Source organism: Mytilus edulis, chromosome 10 (genome assembly GCF_963676685.1).
Source record: "Mytilus edulis chromosome 10, xbMytEdul2.2, whole genome shotgun sequence".
NCBI classification, from domain to species: Eukaryota; Metazoa; Mollusca; class Bivalvia; order Mytilida; family Mytilidae; genus Mytilus; species Mytilus edulis.
This window is the reverse complement of record NC_092353.1, coordinates 26,156,777-26,170,667: the sequence shown is the minus strand read 5'-3', so window position 1 is coordinate 26,170,667 and position 13,891 is coordinate 26,156,777. Positions and strand designations below refer to the sequence as shown.

Here is a 13,891-nt window from a genome sequence, read left to right as displayed (position 1 = left end):
GATGTCTGTTTGAGCTGTTGGGTTCCTATTTTATTGACATATAATACTCCTTTTATTCAGTTTACATAAGAATTTATAGACTGGATAGAATTTTTACTTGAAAAAAGGGGGATGACACGAATTAATAAAATAATGGTCCACAGATCTCACATGTATATTTATACCAAAGCTTCTCATTAATCCTAAACCCACATATCAAGGTATAGAGCATGAATTCTTTTTAATTAGTGAAACCCCCTAAAAAGGAAGTCTAATAGAAATAAAAAAGTGTAAGATGACACTAATTACAGGAGAATCTTTTTAATTTTCATGTTAAATCATTTGCTTGATTAAGAAGTGTTGCAATAGATAAATCCTACCTACGACAGATTTCATTCTTGACTATGTAAACAAGATCAGTTCAGGCTAATATTAAAAAGGAGAATCAGAATAGATCTATGATCGGTTCATGTAAGTCCAAGCTGCAATTATAAAGTGCATCAAATAGAAGGAACATTAGACAAATTGAATCAGTATAATACATGCATTAATTATGAGGCATAGCATATGAAGAACATAGTTTGAAATTGAAACCTAGAGAAAAAAAGATGTTTGAATGAATGAATCATACTATTTGTTGATGACATGATGGTGGTCTTCTATAAAAATTTAACTACTTTCAATTTGAAATATATTATAGTTGGTATTGTATTGACATATACCATATTAGGTATGTTAGAAAACGGATATTTTTGGTCTGTGCATCAGTTCATTTGTTCGCTTTGTACGTTTGTCCGTCTGCCTGTCCCACTTCAGGTTAAAGTTTTTGGTCAAGGTAGTTTTTAATGAAGGTGAATTCCAATCAACTTGGAACATGTAGACATGTTCCCTATGATATGATCTTTCTAATTTTAATGCCAAATTAAATATTTGAGTGAGCCATCTATGTACAATGGACACATTCTTGTTTTATACATAATTTACATACATTGAAAATTCTGGATATCTGTTAGTAATTCTACAAATTCCTCTAAATGGTTAGAAATTATTAAAGCAAAATAAACGAAACTTTTCCACGAAATCATTTGCAGTTTACATATCGATTCAATTTTTTATCAGTTCACCTTTCCCATTAAATAACTACAATAGCTGTTGTTTTCTGAATAGCTTATTCACTAATGGAGGCCTTTGAATGTCTTGGAAGAGAAATCTATCTCTCCTTGATTTATTTACCTGAAGAAAAAAAAATCTTCTAAGTAGATGAAAATACATGTATCAATTCACAAAACTGCATGTGATGATTTATTCAATATCAATAATTCTTTTTCAATCTATTCAAATAAAAACACTGATTCAAATATTTACAGTTGATTTCTGACAGAATTTTAACATTGTTCCTATTTTAGTTCATATACTGTGGATTCATTTATTTCCGTGGGTACCAATTTTCGTGGATTTTCATTGTTATTAGATTTTGTGGTTTTATTAATCTCTGCATACAAAGCCTATAAAAAATGGGTACTTTGTTGAACATTTGAATTAGTGGTTCACCTGTACCCACGAAAACCACAAAAATTAGTATCCACAGTAATCATTATCTTTTCAGTACATGCAAGCTTTTTGCTACAAAAAAGTTCTATAAAGATTTAACATTAAGCAAATTACAATATGACATTTAAAAGATTTTTGTCTGATTTGATATGCTGCGTTTATTGAATGCTTTGCTCATACAGACAGGATAAAAGATATATACTCCCTACTGAAGAGGCTGTCAGGTTTTCTTAGTAATCACAGAAAAAAATCTAATCTTTTATCTTACGAAAGTCAAGAAACGGAAATAAATGTCACAGTAGCAGTTAATCTGGGTAAAAATCTCTGTCACATGCTTATTTTACTGCCAAAGTGTTAAATTAGAGGTAAATTGAGCAGGAAGATCCTATGAGGAGCCTAGTCAACTGTCACCAACCAACCAATCAAAAGATCTCAATCTGTCACACACCAAACGCTTTCCTAATAGCAGTCAAAGATAAAAAAAAATGTAAAAGACAAAAAAATATAATTAAGATATCGTCTATAATTGATTATACAATTTCCATTATATTCTTGGGGTATTAAGATAGATTGTTTTAGAGGTGATAGAAGCTGATTATGACTTTATACATTTGTTATAAAGCAACATTATGGTTGGAGTTAGTTAGCTTTATTTCTACAACAATTTGTCTTTATGTTTTTTTATTGATTTTTTTCTCCTAACTATCCTCGTTGACTCGTCACATTACTGACCAACAGTAGGTATTAACAAAGAAGAATGTAAAACATTGTCCGATAATTTGTTTTATCGATAAATTGCATGTTATGTGTCTCGGTAAGATCTTGTTAAGGGAAAATATATCTTTCACTTTAGTTCGGAAAATAGCAAAATATATAACCTAGCTGTACTTTAGTTCTGATAATAGCGATTGTAGGAATTTAAAACGAAATTCAATATTAGTTTAAAAAGCATAACCTTACATCATCTTTAATTTTCTTATGTATAAAAGAGGATTTTATTTAAATCTCAGAGGAATAAAATTCAAATTGAGCAAATTATTTTTGCTGTAGTCACCTTCATAAGATCAAGTTCTTTTTAAGTGATTTATTGACAACTCCTTACTACAAATTAATTCAGATTAGGATGTTAGTTTTATGTTTTGCACTGTTATTCCAATTGCAAGGTGTTTAAATATTAATAATTTGTCCCAACTGGATTCTGTAAGTTGAAAAAAATGGGATGAAATTGGAAAACAAATGATCATGTTATTTTTTCTCTTTTTTCCTTCTTTTTAAAAAACTAAGTTTTACATTTTTAATGAATCATTTATCTGTACTATTATAGGAACAACAACTATAACAAAATTGCAAATATAACTGTAATACCATGAAATGGTTAAAGGTAAAGATACGTTTTCTGCCAACTATTGGACTACAAAATTATCACAGTTTCGTGGATGAATTGGGATTTAATTTGGTTGTTAGCGAAACATCGTTATGATTCGTCTTTACGTAAGGGTAAATATTAATAATTATCGATCTGATATACTCTTTCTAATTAGGGTATCAGATTAAACTAATTACCAGCTAATCAAAAGGGAGATAATAGGCACGTCAATACCACTATATGACATGATTACTGTTCCAGCATGACACAAAGGATTGTCAGATTAGGCTGTTATAATAGCTATTGATTGGTTGATGCCATTTGATACCTATATTAACCTAAGCAGGTGATTTCGTGAGGTGATTCTTATTAAAATCGACAGATTATAGAGAATGAGCCCTTGGTCTGATATATTGTAATGACAAAAGTTATGCTTGAATTATATGTATTTTTTTAATAAAATATTTCTATTAGTTAAAAGTCAAGGAAAACAATCTTGATAATATGAAAGAGAGATATAGTTTATGATAATAAGATAATATGATAACCCCCCCCCTTTTAAAAATGGCTGGACCCGCCCCTGTGAATCTATAAATCTATAGACCAAAAGATAATACCATTAAACTACCTCAGTGGACAACTGTTGACAAGAATTCTTATCAAGTACTGGTGCATGCTGAAATATGTTGGTATATAACAGGGGCGGGTACAGCCATTTTTAAAAGGGGATTCCCAACTGAAGATAAAAGTGGGGTGTTCCAACTATATGTACTACATGTCCCCATTCAAATGCATACCTGTCAACCTGTGACGATGAAAATGCAGGTCATGACTGGACAGGGTTTGGAGTATAAACTTATTAAGGTTTGGAGCTCAAACCTCCCCCTATTTAATCACGATCACCAGAATAACAAAATGGTACATAAGAGGCTACTTAAGTATGCCTTTCACTCATATTTTCTCAAGTTATTGACATAGATAAATTGAAAATTAGATTTAATACACATAAAAAAGTTTACATGATAACTAATTATGATGCTCTTCTTGAAAGGACATTGAAAATTTCATTTGCAATTAAGATCAAAGAATTTATCATACTCATATTTAATATTTATCAATGATTTTTCTTTAATTTATATGTAAGAGAACACCTGATCTTCTCTCTGATTATATCATAAATATCCACAAGGTATGACAAAATACCTGTTCTTTTAGAATTATCTTCTATGACTTAATTATACCTTTTTCCCCCTGAAAAGTTATATTTCATTAGTTATCCCATTACCTGATTATCATGGGAATAAAACCATACCTAGTTTTATTGAAGTATGACGAAAAAATTGAATAATTGCCACAATAGATGAAATTAAAATCTATTCTTCGATATTTCTTATATATTTATCATTTCAAACATTTAATGGATATAAAGTGCAAATTAGGATGCCAAACTATTTGTTTGCTGACATTTAAAATGAATTCAAATATATTTAAGGGCGACAAAGGATTCATTTACACGAATTTTACAGGTTTTCACCTGACTATATAAACATCCTTGGACTTTTTTGTCTGTGATAGGAAAGTAATAAGTAATTTGTAAATATTGAGTAAGGACAGACACAGAGAATAATGTGAACTTGCAATGTTGAGTGCAAATTTATGGTAAGAAAATGACTACTTATTAACTAACGTGGGAGATCAAGACACGAAACCTTTGTATATTGAAGAACTAATTTAGGAATATTTATTATATAACGTGTGACTCAGTGTCATCCTATATAGAGAATGAATACTTAAAAATTTATATAAATAACAATGGAAGCCTGGTTGTAAATTGTTTTGCATTATTACTTGTAATTAGAATTTAAGAGATTATAACATTTTAGTTTACAGCTGAATTATAGGTGAAATACACTAAATTTCTTGTTGATTTACTGTAAAAATTCTTTTATTTTTCACTTTATTTTGTTTCACTTTGATACATTTTTATATATTTTTTGTTCTAATGGTACAATCAAGTAATAAACCCAGAAATTATTTTGAGGTTTTTATTTGAATGTGAATAAGGTCATTAAGGTGACTGGATGAGTATTGCAATAATAAAAAAAAACTTGCATTCTGATATCTGATTAAGATAAATGAATGCAATTTTCCTGAAATCTCAAAAATAATCTCACTTTTTAGTCCATTTCAAAATTGCAATAATTTCTGTACAAGAAGTACTTTAAGTAACTAACAACTAGTAACTGTTCTCTCTGCATGATTATAAAATGAGGACACATAAAATTGAGAAAGGAAAGGGGGGAATGTGTCAAAGCGACAACAACCAGACCATAGAGCTGACAACACCCGAAGGCCACAAATGGGTCTTCAATGTAGCGAAAAACTCTGGGTGGAGGCGTCCTTCAGCTGGCCCCTTAAAAAAATATGTATACTAGTACAGTGATACACTATTTAAATTAGTATACCTTGTTACTAGTAATTTGATTCATTATTAATTCCAATTACAGTGAACAATGTCAGACCCTAATTTTTTCTTTCAATTTGGTACTACAGTACGGGACTAAATTATGGTAGACTTCAAACTGATTTTCCCTTTCAAGCATTCCTGGTTTTAACATGTTTTTTTGGAACATGAGAACATTTGATATTGTTTAAGAAAAGATAATTGCAAAATAGAAATATGTATTCCAATTCAATGATTATCTTAGGTTGCATGATCATGTTTTCGTCTTTTAAACCTTTTAAACATATTTAAATGGTGTAAATTGTCTATTACATAGGCTTGGAACTATTTATATTTTTTTTTTTTTTATTACTATCTTTTAATTGAAAGTCATTCCTAATTTTCTTAAAGAAGACAATATAACATGTGTAGCAAACTTAATGCCATATTGATGATATATCTTTAACATTTAAAAACCTGAAATCTATTCTTGTCCAATTGATCATGTCAAAGTTTCTAAAAATGTAACAAAAAACAACTTAACATCTTGTTTCCAGTTGCATTTTCTAGCATTTATTTTTAGAATATTAATTTCAAAATTAATAGTTAATTGAGCCAGGTTCTGCTTAGCATTGTTATAGCAGTAAAATATATAACTCTTGGCACATCCTATCAAAAGAAGCAATATAAAATGGTAATTAATTGATGGAAAAAAATATCATAAGTAAGTGTTATATACCAGAGAGTATTGAAACCATCTATCACTACTCTGGATGTAGTTTATGTTTTAGCAACATGTATTTAAGGGAGAAATATTATTTCATGATATACTTTTATAACTTGTTTTCCTAAACTGGTACCTAATTTTTCAGGAAAGGATGTTACCAAGGGAGACATGTTGGTTGCTTTGGATGTTGTATTTGACAACGATTTATTTATCACAGACAGGAGGTCAAGGTGAGACATTTTGTATATTCATTTCATTTCAGTGTTGCAGCATGGTGTCCCAATTTTTACATATGTCTCAATTAACTGTTAATTTAACAACATTAAGATATAAGTTCAAATCTACTTAAAACTTTTAAAGGCATACTACATTCAAACTTTGAGACAATGTTCAAACTGATAACCCAGTTCTTATTGTGATGTGAAAAAGACTGATAAGAGAGATAACATTAAAAAAGATACAATTATAGCGTCAAAATCTGCACATGCTAAAGTGTCTTTGTTCTTGATGTGAATGTCTGTAGTTTGTAATGTATGAATGTCATGTGCTTGAAATGTGTGAATGTCATTTGATTGAAATGTGTGAATGTCATGTGGTGCTTGAAATGTGTGAATGTCATGTGCTTGAAATGTGTGAATTTCATGTGGTGCTTGAAATGTGTGAATGTCATGTGTTTCAAATGTGTAAATGTCATGTGCTTGAAATGTGTGAATGTCATGTGTTTGAAATGTGTGAATGTCACGTGGTGCTTGAAATGTGTGAATGTCATGTGCTTGAAATGTGTGAATGTCATGTGCTTGAAATGTGTGAATGTCATATGTGCTTGAAATATGTGAATTTCATGTGGTGCTTAAAATGTGTGAATGTCATGTGTTTCAAATGTGTAAATGTCATGTGCTTGAAATGTGTGAATGTCATGTCCTTGAAATGTGTGAATGTCATGTGGTGCTTGAAATGTGTGAATGTCATGTGCTTGACATGTGTGAATGTCATGTGCTTGACATGTGTGAATTTCATGTGGTGCTTGAAATGTGTGAATGTCATGTGTTTCAAATGTGTAAATGTCATGTGCTTGAAATGTGTGAATGTCATGTGCTTGAAATGTGTGAATGTCACGTGGTGCTTGAAATGTGTGAATTTCATGCGGTGCTTGAAATGTGTGATTGTCATGTGTTTCAAATGTGTAAATTTCATGTGCTTGAAATGTGTGAATGTGATGTGCTTGAAATGTGTGAATGTCATGTGCTTAAATCAACATTTGTTTCTTGTATTCTAACATGTCTTAATAATGATTATACACGATTTGTTAACATTTTGAAACTGAAATACAAAACTTAAGCAGAAATTGTGTAGTGATTTGAAAGCAGTATCATGTAACATCAGAATCAATTGTATAAAATGAAGAAGGTAATTTCAAAGAGAATAATAGCTCATATCAATTTTAAATAGCTGTTATATAATATTTGATAATAATTGATTATGGACATTTATATTAATAATTCATGTTTTCAACATATAATTATTTTTTTCAAATATTTCCCCCCCCCCCCCCCCCCCCCCCCCCCCCCCCCCCCGATGTTTATAGATATATGAAGATGTGGTATGAGTGCCAATTAGACATTACTCTCCATCCAAGTCACAATTTATAAAAGTAAACCATAATAGGTCAAGGTATGGTCTTCAACATGGAGCCTTGGCTCAAACCAACAGCAAGCTATAAAGGGTCCCACAAAATTACTAGTGTAAAACCGTTCAAACGGGAAAAACAACGGTCTAATCTATATAAAAAAAAACAAGAAACGAGAAACACTTATGAACCACATAAACAAACGACAACTACTGAACATCAGATTATAAACTTTTAATGTTTGCCACAAGTACACACACAATGAATAATACTGTTGATTTTTTGATGGATGGATATAAAAAAAAATCTATTTTTGGGTTACTCTAATATAAATTGGAAACATATGACCAAATCAGGTGATTCATCCTGCAACCAATCAAAGAAATGTATTTTATGAACAGAGAACATACTGTAAATAGTGAGCATATCTAGCAATATGACTGAATCCATTAATTTATCTTACAGGAGTTACTGCCCTTAGGCAATCATTTAATTAGTTGACTGGATATGCTTTAAACTTTGAAAACTGTCCTTAAATGGGAAGTGTAACATCACTCCTTCTAACATTATTCTTTAAGCACACAAGAAACACAAAGTATGGAATACCAAACTATATATATATATATATATATTATATTGTTGACCCAGAGAGATTAGAAATATTTTCAAGATTTTGTTTAATTTCTTATATCGCTAGTATGCCAAGTATCAGTTGATTACATAGACATTCAATAGGATAGAATCGTAGGTGTAATTTGTCCCTGGTAGATTAATTCTTTATTTATAGATTTTTAAATTACCAAGTATGGTCTTCTTCATCTTTAAGATTGTCAGAATAAAATCCTATTTATAGTAGTTAACAAATTTTCCAATATGACATTTGGACCTTTGTGCACTGTTTGTGGTTGTCAGACTTTCTGTTTTAATGTATATATTTTGTAGTATTAATGATACAGACAGTCTTTACACAAATGAAAGAGTACGTTTGGTATACATCCATGAGATAATTTGTAATAATTTCACTGCTGGTTCTAACATCTTTATTCTTTTATACCAGCATACCATTAAAAACCAATGTCTCTAGACAAGTAAAACATTTTGAAGAACTGTAAGATTTTATTTTTTATCATCAAATTTTTTAGCTTTCCTGTGAAGTCCATTTTGTAACGTCACAAAATAGGAACAATTCCTGATGAAGTTACATAAAGAAAGAACACATCTTTTTGCAGACCATTGGGGAAAAAAAGATTAAGTTTGTCTACATTTTCATCTAAAAAATCATAAAAGAAATGCATTCTTCCACCAAAATCTCCTGCAATATGATATTTATACACTCTCGACATTTAAATTTTAAATATATAATACCCTGGCATTTGACTGGACAGAATGGAGACATATCATATTGCACTTGATGCAGTGGAAGAATCTATTTGTAGCTGTTACAGGTTTTAGGCAAAATTAACTGCTGCAAATGTTTGTTTTAAACTAAAAATTCACAATATGATTGCACTTTGATGTTTGGTTTGGACTTGTTTTACATCTTAGAGAAAAACCAAAAAAAATACGAAGATATTTTGATGATGCAATATTTTGCTCAGATATAAGTTTAATATGCAAGTTTTATAGAGTTAACATGATTGGAAATCTGAATATAATTAACTAATACCTAATACTTACAAAATTGAGTTTACGACCCTCGTTTTGAGTGCAGTGTTAAAGTCACATTTTAAATGACAGGAGATTGCTGCATTCATAAATCACTGAGAAAAAAAAGAGAAAATGATTCTAATTCAATTGAAACTTCCATCGCTAGGTTTTAGCAATACCATCAATTCAAAATCCAATTTACACTTTCATTTTACAAGAAAGTTTTTAAATTGATGCTTCAGGATTTCTACCATATTTGTTACTGGAGAAATTATTGTAGAAAATTAGCACCTTAGCCTCATGCTGCAACGTCTCTAAGCTTCGACACCGGCAGTTAATTCATCATTTATACCATTAGGATGTCACTGTGTTCGACAAAGGTTTCAGTGAAACGGAAATAGTCCCATTCTTTTCATCTTAACATTTTCTAGGATTAAGTAAAGTGGAAATTTCCCTGGAGTGTATTGTATTTGTATTGGGTATATATCAATGTCTCCCGTCTCACATACTGATGATATAATTGTACCTTTAAGTAATGGTCAGTCAAAAGAAAAAAATAAGCTCATAACCTTTATAAAACTTTAACAAATTATCTCCCTTTTTCAGATTAAGTATTGCAGCATTAAGACATGGGTTAGAAATTGATCTGGTTTTTTTATATTATCTGACAAGTTGAATTTGAAAATTTTATGGTTCTCTAAGGGAAAATTTTAGACTAGTATATATGTCATGACATTCAGTAGTACTTGTAATGGGATCAAAAGGTAAATTGTAATGAATTATACCTTCACATGCGTAACTTGCTATAACTTGCCATACAGTATCTACATTTCCCATGTGTATTGACTCAGGACACAAGGAAAATCGTTATTTCCACATATAAAGCACTCGACCTTCACTTTCTTAGCACAAGGAATACACTTATTTTAAGCACAAGCCATGCAAATAGATTTGGCACAAAATGCATGTTGTCTGTTCTATGGTCGGGTTGTTGTCTCTTTGGCACATTCCCCATTTCCATTCTCAATTTTATTAAACTTGTACAAGTCATTTACATATTTCAAGCATTTACTAATTTTAACCACATTGACACATTCTTAGGACAATATTAACACACATATTAAGCACAAGACATACAAACAAATAAAGCCCAAGATGCCTACACATTAAGCACAAACATAAGAATTTTACACATTTCAAAATCTGAAGGCATTTACTCATATAGAAGCACACAACATTTCCACATTTTAAGTACAAGTCATTTACATATATAAAGCCGAAGACACTCACAAATATCAAGCAATGACATTCTTACATTTTTAGCACTAGAAATACCCTCTTGTTAGCACAAGCAGACATTAACCAAGTGTTTTAAAGCACAAGATATGCAAACATTATTTGCACATGACATTCCCCTCTTTCAAGCACAAGATATTTGCACATTTCAAGCAAAAGACATCTGAAAGTTTGCAAATAATGGGACACATGTCTTCAAGTTGGGAATAATAGGACTTGTGTCTTAAAGTTACAAATAATGGGACTTTATATGTCTTAAAGTTGTAAATTATTTGACACATGACTTAAAGGACTGGACACAGAAAATATCATTCACATTCAAATGGTCCAGTGCAAACACCCTAACTTTGATAAATCTAGTCAAATCTCTCACAAAGAAAAGTATTCTCTTAAATAATTCAAAAATTCTCTGCATTCCCTTCGTTTGTAATAAAAACTCCACAAATCTCTAGTGATTTGCGTGATGTTCTATAGAGAGCAGAAATCAGAATGCACGACATCTCTTTTAGAACTTAGTAAATGTTTTAATGCCTGAGTCAGGTAACATTACGAGCATTCAATCCAATATCTGTTTACCTGTTAGTAATTAAATGATAAACCTATACCCTTCACACCTGACCGTTATTTGATTGTGCCAGAAATCAGGATAGAGCTGCCGTCAGCTTCCGACTCTAATTATTATCGTTACCTGCCCGCGGCATACTGAAGTATTATAGAATCATTAGTATGCATATCATTAATATTGATAGTTTATTGAAAAGCAGACAGGCTGCGGAAAGGAATAGAAATTGTCGTGCTTTATTTTAAAAAACAAACTATTCTCCCTCAGGCAGGCATCTCGTACCATTGATAATGTACTTGGTTGATTTTTTCAGCTTCAAGGAAATTCTACTTATGGTTGAGAAGACAATGTTTTCTTACTTAAAGATAAAGCAATGTGTACAAGCATCTCTTCTCTAAGCCAAGGGTTATAAACCTATTTTGATATTTTACAATTGATTTTACAATTGACTTAAAAAAAATTGAAATCATCAGTTTTTAGTAAACATGAACTGACACTATGAAAAATATCAGAAAATTTACATAGCAGTTATGCAACAATATGAACAAATATATATATGGCCATTTAATATAGATGTCTGCTTAAGTGTTTTTCATATCTAACCCATTTTTTTGGCTCATCCTTAGCAATTTTATAGTAAATTTAGGCAAAGCATAGGCGGATCCAGAGGGGGGCCTTGGGGACCAGGTCCCCCATTTTGTGGGAAAAATTTGGTTGATTACATAGGGAATCATTGAAGCATAGCTGGAGCGGGCCCCCTCTTAGGTCGGTCAGCGGGCCCCCCTTATGAAAAGTTCTGGGCTGCCACTGCAAAGTATCATAAAATAAAGGTAATTTTTCCCAAGTATTGTTCATATGATTTGAAAATAAAATGGTTTATGTACTCATCTTTCAAATTTGTTCTATCCTAAAAAAAAATCTTTGTCTAATTAAAGATCATAAACTGACAAAAAGTGCTAGCTACTTATAAATTGAAATTGTTTGCTTTTTTCTTTTTTTTTTACTTTCCTTCAAAAAACAAGATACATTTTTTTACTGTCCCTCAAAAAACAAAGTATTATTAAAGTCTTCCCATAGAGTTTGTTTTTAATAGCATGTTTTTGTTAAGACCAATATGAGACCATTGATCCAAAAACATTGTTTTGAATGGATTTAAAAGTTACTGTTTCTTAATATGTATTGCAATAAAAATTTTGCCCAATTGCAATTTGTTTCATTATATCAAAATGTTTACTAGTCAGAAGTTATAACCAAATTGCTGTGGAAGACAGTCTGTGTTACTGTGGTCATATTGTCTTAGTTAGTTGATTAGATGAAAAAAGAAAAAGTTCTTACAATCTTAAAGATTATATTTCCATTTCATCTTTACTTTTATAGTTTGGCGTACTAGAAACTTATACATGCAATAGTCCTAGTAGTTTTTACTGTAATGAATTGCAATATGAAGAGTGATTCCCCAAGTGAAACACTGACAGTCAAGTCTCAGTAATTGATATTTGAATAGACATGTTAGCTATCTTTATCACTTTCTTTGATTGAAATTTTACAGGAATGATGTTAGATTCTTATTGAAATCGGTTATTTTATGTCAGTGTAGCTGAACTCCAACCACCATTCATGGAGCATTCTGTCACAATGGACACCACAAGAGATATTATTTGATATACAAACAAAATGTGGTATGATTACCAGTAAGACAACTGGATTCCTTGAAAACCAAAGGACAAAATGTAAATGATGACAGGTCACTACAACTTTGAGCATGAACCATACTGTATAGTAAGCTATATAAGGCCCACTCCCCCCCCCCAGGGATACATATGAATGGTTGGTTCTTTATAAAACTTTGAGTGGCAGATCCAGAACTTTTTATTAGGCTCCAGTCATGCTTCAATTTCCTATATAATCAACCAAATTTTTCCCACAAAAAGGGGGGGGGGATAACCCCCAGGTCCCACCTTGATCCGCCTACAGAATGTGATGCCAACCTGCATTTTAAGATGTCTGATAATATGGAATGTAGTTTATTATGGTCAGGGTTCTATTCTTGAAGGTACTTTCTGAATTCTTTTACCATTATTTTTAATGCTGTATTCACACAATATATTTGGCCTCAAAATAAAATCCCTTATTATGGTTTTCTAATATCAAAAGTGTTGACCTGGCTTTGATTATCAGATTTGTCTGGTATTGTTGTTAAAATAAGCTCATATTTTATGATATTATTATGGGAAAAAACTGAACAACTGTAAAGAAATTATCTTTTTTTTATATGAATCAGATGAAGTATTATAGTAGCTTAGTTTGATCAATCTTCCTGAACATTTATGTAATATTTGCCACTGGATATTTAGCGAACAATAATCAGTTAATTGTATAATGAAGAAAGATGGATAATATTAAGTTATTATGATAAATCTTCAAATAACAAAATGAAAAGATTAAAAAAACCTCCAACAAATCCTTAAATGAAGCTGTTTGACATGATTTTCAAAGAAATATTTTTGTACTGTGATTCCCTTGCTAAATATTGTAAATCTAAAAGTATTTTATATTACTGGAAATAGTGATAAATAATACTCTGTGGGAGTGTTTCAACGTGTGGAAAATGATATCCTGAAATAGTGATGTAACAGGGAAAATAATATCTTTAGAATAAAAATAGGAAATATCAGTAGAAAGTTATAATTTGT

At 30.8% G+C, this 13,891-nt stretch overlaps 1 long non-coding RNA gene across 1 annotated transcript in view; it reads left to right on the top strand.

Moving 5' to 3' along the window:
• LOC139492090 (uncharacterized) overlaps positions 1 to 6,299 on the top strand; it is a 53,020-nt gene extending 46,721 nt beyond the window's left edge. Inside the window, exon 3 of the long non-coding RNA XR_011656706.1 lies at positions 6,212 to 6,299. This is a non-coding gene — a long non-coding RNA (uncharacterized lncRNA). The remainder of the gene's footprint in view (positions 1 to 6,211) is intronic.
• Positions 6,300 to 13,891: the final 7,592 nt, after the last annotated feature.